Raw genomic sequence first — 13,696 nt, forward strand, 5'->3', positions numbered from 1 at the left:
AAAATGTGTCTTCAGTTTTAAGAACACTCAAAAAATATGTGTTGAACACCTATTACGGCCCAGGCCTCTCCTAAGCCTCTCCTTCTTTTCCAGTTGTTTGTTCTGTGCGGTGCATTCTGTATAAGTGTCTTCTAATTCTCTCTTCCAGCTCACTTATTCTCTCTTTATGTGATCTGCTGCCCAAGCCGTAAGGTAAGTTTTAAATTTTTGTTATTGTATTTTTATTTTTTCAAATTCAGTTTGGATCTTTTTCAAGTCAGCTGTAACAATTTTTGTAATTTCCTATATCCTTCATTTATTTTCAAATTTATCTTTTGTTTCATTACACATAGAAGCATAGTGTTTTTATAATCCATATCTCATCATTGCAATATCTGAATATTTCAGTGTCTATTTCTGCTGGTTCTCACTCGTGGTATATTACTTCCTTATGTACTTCTTATCTTTGTGCTGTTCACTGCCCTTAAACACTATTTGTATATGTGTGTGTGAGGGTGACGGGGCTGGGGAGAGAGTCCTGATGACTGAAGAGCTAGTTTAAGTTAAAATCATAGCTTATATATTTTGGACCACCTAGATGCTGCCAAATTGGGGCTGTAAATCCTTGAGAAAGTCTATCCATGGTTTCTATTCTGTCAGGGACAAATCTCTTTGTTTTTTCCTTCATTCTCTTTCTCCTGCTCTGCTCAGAGCCAAGGTATAGCTCTCTGAAAACTTCTAGGGTGGAAAAAGGGGAGCAGCTATACTCCTGGTTTATCCTTTCCCAGATGCTGGAGCCCTTTGAGATGTCAGCTTAAGGCACATGGGAGGTGGTTTACCGGACACACAACACTGAATGGGCCCCATGCTTTAACTTTTGTTTCCTGCAGCTCATAAGGGCATCAAAAACGTAGTTTTGTTTCTTCCAGATTGGCAAATGGCTTCAGAGCTAAAGAAACTATGAAGTTTTCCATTTACCTTTCTTATTTTAGTGCTTATTTGTTATTTCCTTTCTATTTTGTCAGCTGTTTGGTGCTGTTAAAAAGATTAAAAACGTTTAACGCAGCAGTTTTAGTCATTTTCAGTGGGAGAGCTAGTCCAAACAACCTCTTTTGCTATTGTTACCTCATTGACTTTTTAAAGAATCATCTTTAATAATTTTTTCCTTTTACAATCAGAAAAAACTAAGAAGTTCAGGATTTTTTTCCCTTTATTTGACTTGTGCCCTATTCTTTTTCTTTCTTTCTTTTAACGTTGAGATTATTTCTACCTTCTTGGGATCCATATATTTTTCCAATGGTACCATCAATTTCAGAGTGTTAAGGGGAAATCGAGTGAGCATATGGTAACCACTGCAATGAAATTTGGGCCTCTACTGGATGTGGGATTGCATACGTAGTCATCATTTTCTATAAAACCAACCAAATTGGCTAATTTACTTAACTTGTTTAACATGTTTCCATAAAGAAAGTGATCCGAGCTGGATTAATCTGGTAGAAAAACCAGAGATATCCATGAGGAGGCAAATTGGGAAGGGAAGTATGAGCCACCCACTTCCTTAGTATGAATGCAATTCCAGATTGCACAGATTTTGTGGGTCTTATAACTAACTTCCTTCACTTTGGCTTTTCATTAACCTTTAGCTGTATTTTTTCATGCTTCATGAAATGCACTTAGGACCTCTGTTTTGTTATGGGAATGTTACATAAGATGTGTTATCCTCTGTTTAATGAGTTTTTTAAGATTATGGCTCACTTCCCTTCTTATTATAAATATCTTTTTCTTTAAATTCTCTGTGGTTCTATTTAAACTTTTTATATTTCTTACTTATCTGACACACACTCAATTTACTTTGTTTTTCTAAATGAAGATAGTTTTGCTTTTATTTCCTCATTATTTGAGTAATAGGTCCCTGTAAAAATAGAGAAAACCAAAGCTCTTTTTTCATCATACTTCCCAGAGATATCTTCTCTTACCCATTATTAAGAGTTTTGGTAAAAACCATTCCAAATTTCTCTTTTTCTCTCTCTATAAATGCATGTAAGTTTGTGTGTGTCATATATATATATATATATATATATTTATAATATATACACACACTGGTGTGTATATGAAGTGTAAAGATGTGTATGTGCATACACACATATTTATTCATAAAAATGCGACCGTACAATATGAAGGTGGGAGAAAAACAGAACTATTCTTTACTGATAAAATGTGTAGCCACATCTGTCTCTGTAAGGGGTGGCAACATTCCTTTCTGGATCAGATAACCTTTTGCTTAGCAAAATACATTAATAGGCCATTTATCAACAAAATGATGGTCTCTGTACAGTTCCTTAAGGTAGAAAATTGAAACAAAGAAAACTAAATTTTGCTTATAATAAAATAAGAATCTGAGAGCTCCCAGGAGCAAGCATGGAAAGAGGCAGAGGGGGCTCTGGAGAAAAGAGAGCTAGCCAGCAAATTAGCTAGAGATAAGCTAAGAGCCAGTGGCAGTTGCAGAGAGAGATTTTAAAAAAACCACGATGGCCAAAAGCCAATCTTTAGTCAATCTCTCTGAAAGTGCTGTGAGTACCCATCTCTCCACCACTGCCCCATCACTCTTTTCTAAACCATCTGTAGAGAAGCTCATATATTATCTTCTGTCTGGGGTACTCTGTGGAGTGAAGGCACTGGGGTGGTATTCACCATGGCCTGACTCCAGAAAAGCACAAGCAAGGGAGAGATTCAGAGCAATAATGGAGAATTCAGCCAAAGACAGAAATTGAAGCCAGAGTTGGTGAGGAGACATGAAAGCTAGAACTCAAACTCAGATCCTTGTTCTTAACCACTAGAGTCCTGCGCATGGTAATCTCCATCCTTCCCACATATCACCTGCCATTGTCCTTAGCTCTCTATAGTCTAATACCAATATTATTTCTGAACTGGTATTGTATCCCTAGCCATTTAAGGATTTCTCAATTCCATTTACCACTGCATCCTCACCCCATTCCTGTTCTAGAATTCTCCAGTGCAGCTTTGATGGACTATTAGCAAACGCCATCTCTTCCGTTTCGCATCATATAAGGTAGGATGTTTTGAGTCGTTCTTATCATCATTCAAAAAGCACTGTTTGATGAGAAGACTTGGTTGATGGCAGCCTCAAATGGAACTTTCTTAAATCGGCTAAAGTGGCTGGTACACACTAAGCCCTAAAAAATAGTAACTTCTTTTTAACTCTGTATTTATCCAACAAGCTGTTAACAAGGGCAGAGATGATGAATAGGGGCAAAGAAACAGAGAAATTGGTTGGAAAAAAAATATAGTGCTATTAGGGCCGGATTCCCTCTTCCACCCTGCTCAGCTGATAGACTCCCCTTCCCTATCCACCCTTGACAAGAGACGGGATATTTATTTTCTGGAGAAATCAGATGTGAGATGTGGCTTGTTGTGTCATCACCCTGCAGTGCAACTCTTCCATTAAGCAACTCCATTCATACATGTAGAGATTCCAATTTGCTTTTTTAGTATCTCATTTTTCGGTAAGGACAGCAAAGAATCATCACGAATGTGAGGAAAGCCTTCAACTTGAAAGAGAGAGACATGTTCATCTTCCTGGAAGACAAGAACCAAAGAAAGCTTAAAAACCATAACAATGCAGAAACAACAACCAGTAATTAATATCCCTTGAGATATTAGAAGATATTGCATCTGTGATATGACAGGGGTTATGAAAAAGGGAAAATCTGAGAAAGAGAAAAGATTTGGAAATTAAATGCTGAAATGAAATGGAAACAAAAGTTCAGATTAAAAGTTCCATAGAAGAGCATAACAAAAAAGAAAAGAAAAGAAACAGACAACAGAGAAAAGATGAGAAACTTAGAGGATGATTCTGGGAGGTCCAGGTACAAATAAAGGAAATTTCAGAGAACAAAACTATAGAATAGAGAGGGAAGGAAAACATCAATTAATTAAGAAAAACATCTGGAAATGAAGGAGGGGAGTTCCAAAATGAAAGGGACCCATGAGCACTGTTGGGGTTGAATAGTGGCCCCACCCAAATTTATGCTCACCCAGAACGTCAGAATGCGGCTTCATTTGGAAATACAGTCTTCAAAGCTGTACTTAGTTAAGCTAAGATGAAGTCATACCAGGTTAGAGTGGGCCCTAAATCCAATGACTGGTGTTCTTATAAGAAGGCCATATAGATGGGCTGGCCCCGTGGCTGAGTGGTTAAGTTCGCATGCTCTGCTTTGGCAGCCCTGGGTTTTGCCGGTTTGGATCCTGGGCATGGACATGGCAGCACTCGTCAGGCCATACTGAGGCGGTGTCCTACAGAGCACAGCCAGAGGCACTCACAACTAGAATATATGACTACGTATTGGGGGCTTTGGGGAGAAGAGGAATAATTTAAAAAAAAAGGCCATATAGAGACACAGAGAGGACACACAAGAAAGAAGGCCATATGACGACAGAGGCAGAAATTGGAGTGATACAGCGATAAGCCAAGGAATGCAAGGATTTCTAGAGACCACCAGAAGCCAGAAGAGAGGCATGGAACTAATTATCCCTCAGAGCATCCAGAAGGAACCAAGCTGTTGACACCTTGATTTCAGACTTCTAGCTTCCGGGACTGTGAGAGATTAAATTTCTGTTGCTTTAAGCCACTCAGCTTTTGGTATTTAGTTACAGCAGCCCCAGGAAACGAATACAAGACCCCAGCCCTATGGATGAGATCAGACCCACATAAAAACACATCATCTTGATGTTTCAGAACCCAAAGATTGAAGGGTGAGTTCTAAAAGCTTCAAGAGGGAAAAAGAATACGTCCCATATAAAGTATCGGGAGTCAGGACGGCATCAGGTTTCTCACCCTCAGCAACCCTGGAAACGAGAAGCAGAGGAGCAACAAGATCCTGAGAGAAACTTATTTTCAAGCTAAAATTCTACTCCGCACCTCAACTAAGAATAGACAAATGACATTATCATACTTGCAAGGACTCAAAATACTTACTTTCAGGGCAGCCTTCCCTAGAAAGATTCTGGAGGGTACATTCCTTTAAACAATTGGGTAAATAGCAACAGCGAAAGCATGGAATTCAGGAAAAGTCACTCCACACGGGAGAATTGCAAAGGAAAAGACCTAGAATGTTAGTCGAATAGCAGGTCTAGCAAGGGGGGTCCAGAATGGATCAAAGTGGGTAGAAAGCTCTGGGGAGGGAGATCTCTGGGGAAGGGAATAATTGCAACTGATATGTTTGAGTAAATGGAAAATATTATTCATAGGTGTGGCAGAGCTGTTGGAGCATTCGGGAAACACTAACAGTTTGTGTTTAGAAAATCAGGCAAAAAACAAACAATCAAACCAAAAGATCCAAGGCAATGATTGATTCCAGGAAAAATGAAGGATTGTCCAAGGAAGAAGTCATGGTCATAGTATACGATTGGCTCCGAAGTAATATAAAATGTGCAGCTAATGTCTAAAATGGGTAAGAAACAATAGTATAGTGATTTTGTTTGTAAATATGGAAGTAAATATTAAGGAAAACAGCTAGAAGAGTTGAGTGTTTGCTGCCTATGGGGAATTGGTCTGAAGTATGCGGAGAGGTTGGGCAGAGGAATGCCAATTTTCATCATGTCAGTAAGTGTACTATTTGGCATTTTTAAAACCAAAACCTATATTATTTTGATAAACGTAAACTTTAATTTAAAAGACAGGTAATATATCTATTTTTTATACAGCATGGCCCATAAATATAATCCAAAGACTTCATTTGGTATGCAACGGAGAACTTTTCAATACTAAGGGAAAATGGTCTGTTTGGAATTATTGAGAGATGTACAATGGTATAAAATCAAGTAGACTTGACTTTGAGTGATTGAAGAGACTTGCCTGTGATAATTTTTAAGACAGGCAATTTTTTTCTCACTTCCCAACTAAGAAACTAACCTCATGTGAGTTGAAACTCTACACCAATAGAGACTAGGGTTGCCATATTTAGCAAAAACAAGCCGCTAAACAAGCCAAACGAACAAACAAATCAGGATGATCGGTTACATTTGAATTTCAGTTAAACAATACCTTTTTAAGTATAAGAATGGCTCAAATACTCATGGGACTTACTTATACTAAAATATTATTCATTGTTTACCTAAAACTCAAATGTAATTTGGTGTGCTGTATTTTATGTGGTAACCCTAGTAGAGGCTCAATAGATAATTGTTGGACCTCTTTCTTCTTAATAACCCATTATGATCTGTCATCCAAGAATTGTCAAAACCTGCTTGTAATCTATCTCTATTTTCAAGCTCTATCGCTTGTGGGATTAATGAGTTCCATAAGGTGACTAGCCACCTACAACTCCAGGAGAATGAGTCTATCTATGCTGCCCTGTCATCAATTTATCTGTTACTTGACAATGACCGAACTAATGACTTGGATGCAAAAGCTTAAGGATAAATCCTCTACAAGTCATGGTAAACAAATCTGATAGCATTTTTTAAACTTTGGTGGGTGAAGAAAGGATGTATGAAAGGGAATGTCATACCTGAATAAGTTGGCATACACTTGGTGGAGGGTGGTGACCTTGTCTAAAGATTGTCAAACATAAAGTTGCTCTTGTCCTTCCTTTGAACTCAAGCTCAACATCTTAATAGTCATGGCTGTCACTAATCAAGCTTTTATCCCACGTCAGTCCATTTTTTGTTAGAATTGTTCCCTGGGACCTCTTTCACCTTTAATATAATTGCAGAGTAATTCATTCTTCTTCATTGGCAATTAGCTGGTCAGGGTTGGTATGCCCAGTTTTCAAATCTTTTCCAGAATTCAACTCTTCAAATGGCCTGGAGAAATCAAAGAAGCCATAAAGTGGTCAAATGCGTGACTGTTTTTCAATTATTTCCAGCATGGTAAAGATTCTATCTGTAATGGGCTTATGAGTATTAAATCTCTAACTTTATAATGTAGTGTTTTCTGGTTATCAAAGAACTTTTTCTGAGACTAAATATATCCCATTATAATTATTTCCCTAGCTTATGCTGCTCTTTTTTCTTCCTCTTATTTTTAAAAGGCAGAATCATTTTCTCCTCATAATTCCCATCTCTTTGATTTTCTATATCTATCCAAAATGTCAATAAACTTCTCTGTCCCAAGATTATTAGCTTCTAAAAGTTTTGTAGCTTCAGCAATTTTATTCCTTTCATGTTTTTTTTCAATTTCTTCTAAGTCACTTTATTCATCTTCTGATAGTTCACCCCAAACTATAAGATTCAAAATGGCCTGTGTTTGTGTATATAGGGGTGGTGTGTGTCTTAAAATAATGGATTTGTGGGAGGAGGGCAGAGCTGCTAGAACAAGTTGTGGGTTTTGTTAAAGATTCTAAAATATTATCTTGGGTAGATCTGAAGGACAGTGAGATGTTTCGGAAAGTAGACAAGACTAGAGAATGTAAGTACAGTCACTGCATCCTTGTGTGTGTGTGAGATTCTCAATTGAAGATAGTAATCCCGTGGTGGGAAGAGCCATACAGATCCAAATTTAAATCCTAGCTCTATGATTTTCTGTCCATATAGTCAAGACTGAGTCAGTTTAGCTCTTCTGGTCCCCAATTCCCTCAACTCTAAAATAGTGACAACAGTATCTACCGTGTAGATTGGGCTCAAATGAAATGAGGGTAAAGTGTGTGTTGTAGCATCTTTCACAAATTTGTCACCCAATAAAATGTAGCTACTTAGCACTTCCACACAAAATATCATTTCTTTTTAGTAAATCCCATGCCCGCCATCCAAACTTGTGGTGTTGGTAGAAAATATCTCAGCCTTAACACAGCTGCATTGCACCATGCTTTGGGCCTTATAGCTAGACAAACAGGGTTTAGAATTCAGGCATTCTGATGCTCTTTGCTCTTTCTAATATACACACCACCTCGTGACTTCAATGGCAAGGACTTTTTAAAAAAACTCATCTGCTTTCTCTGAATTAATTTGAAAAGTCCTCTGCATCGTGATTTCATTTAATAATTGGAGAAAAAGGCTCATTTTTTCTTATAGTCTGTCTGGTACTTTTGTTAGCTTTTGATAATGTTTCCAGTGTAGAATGTATCTCTGTGATCTCTCTGGCCCCACAAAGAATGGAAAATAGTTACAAAAGGCATCAAATTTGAAAAACAATGAAAAAAGTGATTTGTTCCGTACTAGATGTTGATGTGCATGATATCTGTGCTTCAGAATCCTGAGAACATTTGTTGCTAGCTCCTGAGAGCAGGAAGTGGTATCCTGAATTACCACGGAATGACACCCTGGGCAGTGTGGTGAGGGGAAGCAAGGTTAGAAATGTGGGGGCAGTAAGAGTATACCCTGGTTGAGTTGCCCAGTGGCTTTATTGGTTGGTTCCCTTTAAGAGCCTTCATCCAGATGAAGCCAGACTTCTCTTATCTGCCTCTGAGAGACCATATAAACAAGGTTAAGTGCTTCCAATGGGCAAGTGCCTGTTTACCCAAGGGCTCATGTGCAATTTTTATATCTCTGACCTAGAAGCTCGTAAATTATGATAACTCTTCCCAGTTGTCATGAAAGTATTTCACTTTGGATGGATTTAACCTGGTAAATGTGGAACAAACGACCATGTTTTATGGATACTTCTCTGTGGGGGAGTCCACCTGACTGTGGCAGAACCTAAGAAAGACATACACTTTTTTTTTATTCCAAATCAGAACCTAGACTTTATCTGGGCAAAAATGTGTCTGGGCCTGGGGGTGGATCAGGACTGGTTTAAGCTATCCCTTTGCTACCTACCCTTGTACTAGCATAGCCAGGGACACCGTTCTACGAATTAGGTATAAATGAAAGCCCGCAGAGCATCTTTGAAAGCAGAGCTTTGGCTTCTACCCTTCACTCGTCCTTAACTGTGAATGTGATGCCAGTAGCTACAGAGGTCAATTTGTAACTATGAGGTCACAAACATGAAGATGAAAAGCCAAAAGGTAACTGTCAGAATCAGAGCTAGCAATTAGCTACCTTCATACTTCTTGTTTAAGCCACAGAGAATTAGGTTTTCTATTACTTTAAGTCAAAAGCACTCCTGACAGCCTTGTTTGGTTATTGACAATGGGGTAGATTTTGAATCTTCTTTTGCCTTTATCCCCTCATATAATTCTAATTTTTCTAATTGCTGCTTTGGATTAATCTTCAAAACTCTTTTATTCATCCTTCCCATGGTATCTATGAGGGGACACAATGAAATAAAGAGAGAAGCTGTTGGGTTCAGAAAGCTTGAATGTAATTATCATCTGTTTCAGGGATATGACCATCAGTGAGCATTTAAATTCTAATGCCTCAGTTTCCTCATCTGTAAAATGAACATGATAAAGACAATTACATCAACAGTGATGATAATGGTAGTAATAGCTAACATGTACTGCTCATTTATGGGATGCCAGGCACTGAGTTAAAGAAATTTACGTGTGTTATCTAAGTCTTCTCAACATGACGACAGTGTAGATATTTAAAAAATTTCTGGTGTATATGGGAAAAAACTGAAATTTACGAAAGTTAAGTGTCTTGTCTGAAGTTATGTGACTTTGAACTTACCTCTTTCAGCTATTTGCTCAATGTCAGTGTTAGCCAGCCTCCCAAAAGGCACTCAGTGATTCAGACCTCCTGATGGTCACTTCTTGTGAGGTGACCTCCCACAGTGTTCCAGGTTTAATCTGTGTGACTGAGAGCATACAGCAAAATGGTATGTCACTTCTGGAATTAGGTTATAAAAAACCATGGCTTCCATTTTAGGTTCTCTCCTCCCTCTCTCATCACTTATTCTGGGAGAAGCTAACTGCCATGTTGTGAGGACTCTCAAAAACCTATAGAGAAGTCCACACAGCACGGAGCTGCAGCCTGCCAACCACCGTGGAAGCAGATGCTTTAGCCTCAGGTGAGGCTCAGGTGCCTGCAGCCCCAGGTGACAGCTTGACTGCAACTTCATGAGAGACCCTGAGTCAGAACCACCCAGCTAAGCTGCTCTTGAATTCCTGATCCACAGAAATGGTGAGACAATAAATGTTTATTGATTTAAGATGCAAAGTTTTGGGGCAATTTGTTATGCAATTACAGTTGAGCAATAGACAACCGATACGGTCACTTTCTCAGAGGGTCTTTCCCTGCCTACGTTACTGAAAACTGACAGCCCTCCCTTGCTATCACAGACTGCCCTAGTCCCCTTGCAGCTTTTTCTTCTTAGCCCTTATCACTACATAAGGGGTTTGAGGACAGAGGTTTCTTGTCTGTTTTATATCATACTGTATCCTCCGCGCCCAGAGCAGTTTACTGCATGTAGTAGCAGCAATCAATATTTGTGGAATGAATGAGTGAATGTCCTGCTGCATAATCTGCACTCTGACAGTCTTGCTCCCTCCCCCGTCTGTCTCACCTGCAAAATAATATATGAAAACATCTACTGGAATGTCTGGCTTTTGTTTTTGAATTTGAATGACCTTTTGCAGTAGGAGAATACCAATTTTAAACCATATTTCTGTCAGTACTTACCTCTACTGTCTATGTCTTCTCAGTCTAGAGAACGATAAAATGAAAGGAATTTTGAGTGGGATGTCTATTTCACAAGTATATCTGAATTCTAATTTCAACTCTACCTCTCATTTATTTGTGACTGTGAAGAATACAATCTCTTCCATCTTATATTTTCTCATCTCTTAAACTTCCTTTTTATTCAAACATATCTTCTTAGTCAACCTTGAGTTATCTTATAGAAAAAACAAACTCCTTTCATAGTTTCCTAAACGTTGTGCCTATTTCTTCTGCATTTATATTGTAAGTTTTGAGTAATAACTTCATGATGACAATCTTAGGGAAAAATAAAGGCCAGAAGGGTTGTAATTGTTAAGTCTTGTCATCAGGACCAAGAGTTAAAGGAGCCTTAGACTACATACTTAGGAAGTTGTAAAGTTAGTTTTTAAGGCCTCTCATGACCAACAAATAGAATTTGTTGAAGAATCAAGGCCAGGAACATCTATCCAAGGCTTTGATCTAGAATAATTGCTAACCTAATGAGGCTTTTATATTCAAGGCATTATCTCACCCAACAAACTCTCTTTTATGGAAGGGGGTGGAGCAAAGTGTGATGTGACAGTAGGGTTCGAGCCACACTAACAGTTTTGGAAAGAATTAAAACATTATACTTCTTGGCTATTTTTTGTCATCTATTCTTTATTCTAAGAAGTTTTGGTAATATTTGGATCTTTCCCTGCTTTCGGTAATATTCAGCTGCTTTGTTTTAAATAGTTTACATCCTTCAAGACTCTTGACTTTTGTCAAGATTTTGGGTTAATGGCTATTAGGCATCTTTCGGTATTTCTCGCAGTCTTTCTCCCTATCTCTTTCTCTGTTCCTTTCTCATTCTATATCTTAGGATGTTTTGATCGAAAATAGGAAAATCTCAATTCAAGTTGTTCCAGGAAATATGGAGAATTTACTAGCTGATATAGGCGAAAAGTCTGGAGATAGAGCCAGATGTGGTTTGATCCAGAGTTTTATGGCGTCATTAGATGTCTAGATACTTTTCTCTGAGATTCTCTTGATTTTGCCCTCTTCTGTGTGTCAGCTTCATCCTCATGTTGATTTCCTTGTGGTTTCAAAAATTGCTGCTGTTACTCAAGTTCCCACTTGAGCAAATCATGCATCCAGGGGGAAGATATATACCTATTTTCCTGGATTCCAAGCCAAAACATGAGGAGCTGGAATAGTTTGTATAGTATTTATTCTCCCCTTCTTTCCTGCTAATAGAATTTTAACTGGGCACATACATGCCTGAAAAAGACTCTATTTTCTACCTTCCTTTGCTGCTACTGTGGTCATTTGACTGAGTTCTAGCCAATGAGATATAAGTGAAAGTACCGTGTGCAATTTTGGTGTTTGCCTCTAAAGTAAAGAAGAGGAAACATGGGAGCTTTCTTAGTTGTAAGCAATCTTGGGACCATGCAGACAAAAGCAGAACTCTAGGAAAGGAAGAGCAACAAGACAGAAGGAACTCAGGCCCCTGATGTCTCTGTACAGAGCAGAGTCATCATACCAGCTTGAGTTTTATATGATAGAGAAATAAACATTGATCTTGTTTAAGTCACTGTTAATTTTGGGTCTCCGTCCCATTCACAGCTACATCCTTCTTTTAGATACCTACCTACTCCTGAACCAATCACTGACCAGGAGGACAGAACGTGTGGATTGGCTCAGAGGAGGTCTCATGCTCCCCTGCTGGAGTTTGGGGTGGAGTCAGCTTCCTAGAACCACGTGGATCTCCAAATGTAAATGCAAGGCTGTTAAGAAAGGCATGGGAGGAATCATGGGAAACTACCACCAATTGTCCACTAAGATTTATTTTCCTTTCTCTCCCTCTATTATTCTGGTTTTAGATCCCATGACTAACTTTGCCTCTAACTCAGGGATTGTTGTTGCCTTTAAGTAGTCCAAACAGATAAACAAACAATACAAACCAGGAGGTTGCCACAACATTTTAGAAAATGTGTTATCAAATGATGATTTGGTGACCGTTGTGAAGGGCACATTGTTCCTTTGGAACAATGAGGGAAGACTGAGATGCATGCCTTATTTTGATTTTAGTTTTTTGTGAGTAGAGGCTGTGTCTCCATCACAAAGGCTATACTTAAAACAAGTTTGTCACTTGAATGTGTTTAATCACTGTGACACTGAGAATTAAACAGGTTCGGCAAAGTGAATTTTGAATGTCATTAACCAAGAAAAATAGAGGCAGAGAATAGATTGTAAAAATATGGAAATAACACTTACTAAAAGAGAATAAATTTCCCCAATGGCACAAAAGTATAAATTTTAGGACACAGAAATAGTGCATGGTTATATCGAACACATTTATAGAGAGAAATCAGAAATAGGGATAGAAAGAGCTTAGTGTAGACAGGCCCCAAGTTCACCTGCTTACCTTTCATTTCATGGTTTGCTTGGTCATCTGGAATTAGGGATGGGCTGTTTAACATGCTTAGAATTTGTTTTAAATACACATTCCAGGGCTGAGGGGGGGGACGGGGTGATCTGGAAGGCAGGTCAGTTTTTCGCTTGTCCATTTACATCGTGAAAGATCCGTTTCACAGATTGAAGTAAATTGCCATCAAATAGCATTGTTTACCCTGATATCTTCCTTGTGCAGAAAGCAAGGTTTTGGGGATTTTAAAGGACATGCCCCGAGACTTCTTGAATAGAGTTAAAAATCTTTTAATCTTTAATAGAGTTAAAAGTCTATGTTAAAAATACATGAAAGTCAGTGAAGGATGTCCCCCAAAGTACTCTATCGAGAAGGATGGAACAAAAGCAATAGTGCAGAAAAACCACCAGCAGATAATGAAGAAATCGTTATGTAGGTGCCAGTGTTTACATTTGCATAAGAGCTCCAGCTATGTGCATTGTTTCAACTAAATATTTTATAGTATGTCACTTTAGGCTGTATCACACATCAGTCAAAGCACCGGAGGTTTTGCTCAGTGTGTCTCTCTTTCCATTGTTGTGTGAACAATGTGCTTCAAACACTTGTCTAAACAAGGTTTATTGCTGCTGCAGGCGGCAGCAATGACTGCTGGGATATCACACTAAAAAGGGGGAAAGAGTTTAGCAGCTGAATGGTTCCGCTGCATATAAACTCCTGGCCTGGATTAAACATTGACTTGGTGCCCATTGACTTTGGATGCTGTTGGATATA

The 13,696-nt window shown here is 38.5% G+C and overlaps 1 long non-coding RNA gene across 1 annotated transcript; it reads right to left on the bottom strand.

Moving 5' to 3' along the window:
• Positions 1-6,299: 6,299 nt before the first annotated feature.
• LOC124236223 (uncharacterized) lies at positions 6,300-13,091 on the bottom strand. The gene is made up of 3 exons (XR_006887666.1): positions 12,926-13,091; positions 9,550-9,676; positions 6,300-6,804 (listed from the first exon to the last, which is right to left on the bottom strand). It is a non-coding gene; the product is annotated as an uncharacterized LOC124236223 (long non-coding RNA).
• Between the last annotated feature and the right edge of the window lie 605 nt (positions 13,092-13,696).

The sequence above is a fragment of the Equus quagga genome, chromosome 1 (genome assembly GCF_021613505.1).
Source record: "Equus quagga isolate Etosha38 chromosome 1, UCLA_HA_Equagga_1.0, whole genome shotgun sequence".
Classification (NCBI taxonomy): domain Eukaryota; kingdom Metazoa; phylum Chordata; class Mammalia; order Perissodactyla; family Equidae; genus Equus; species Equus quagga.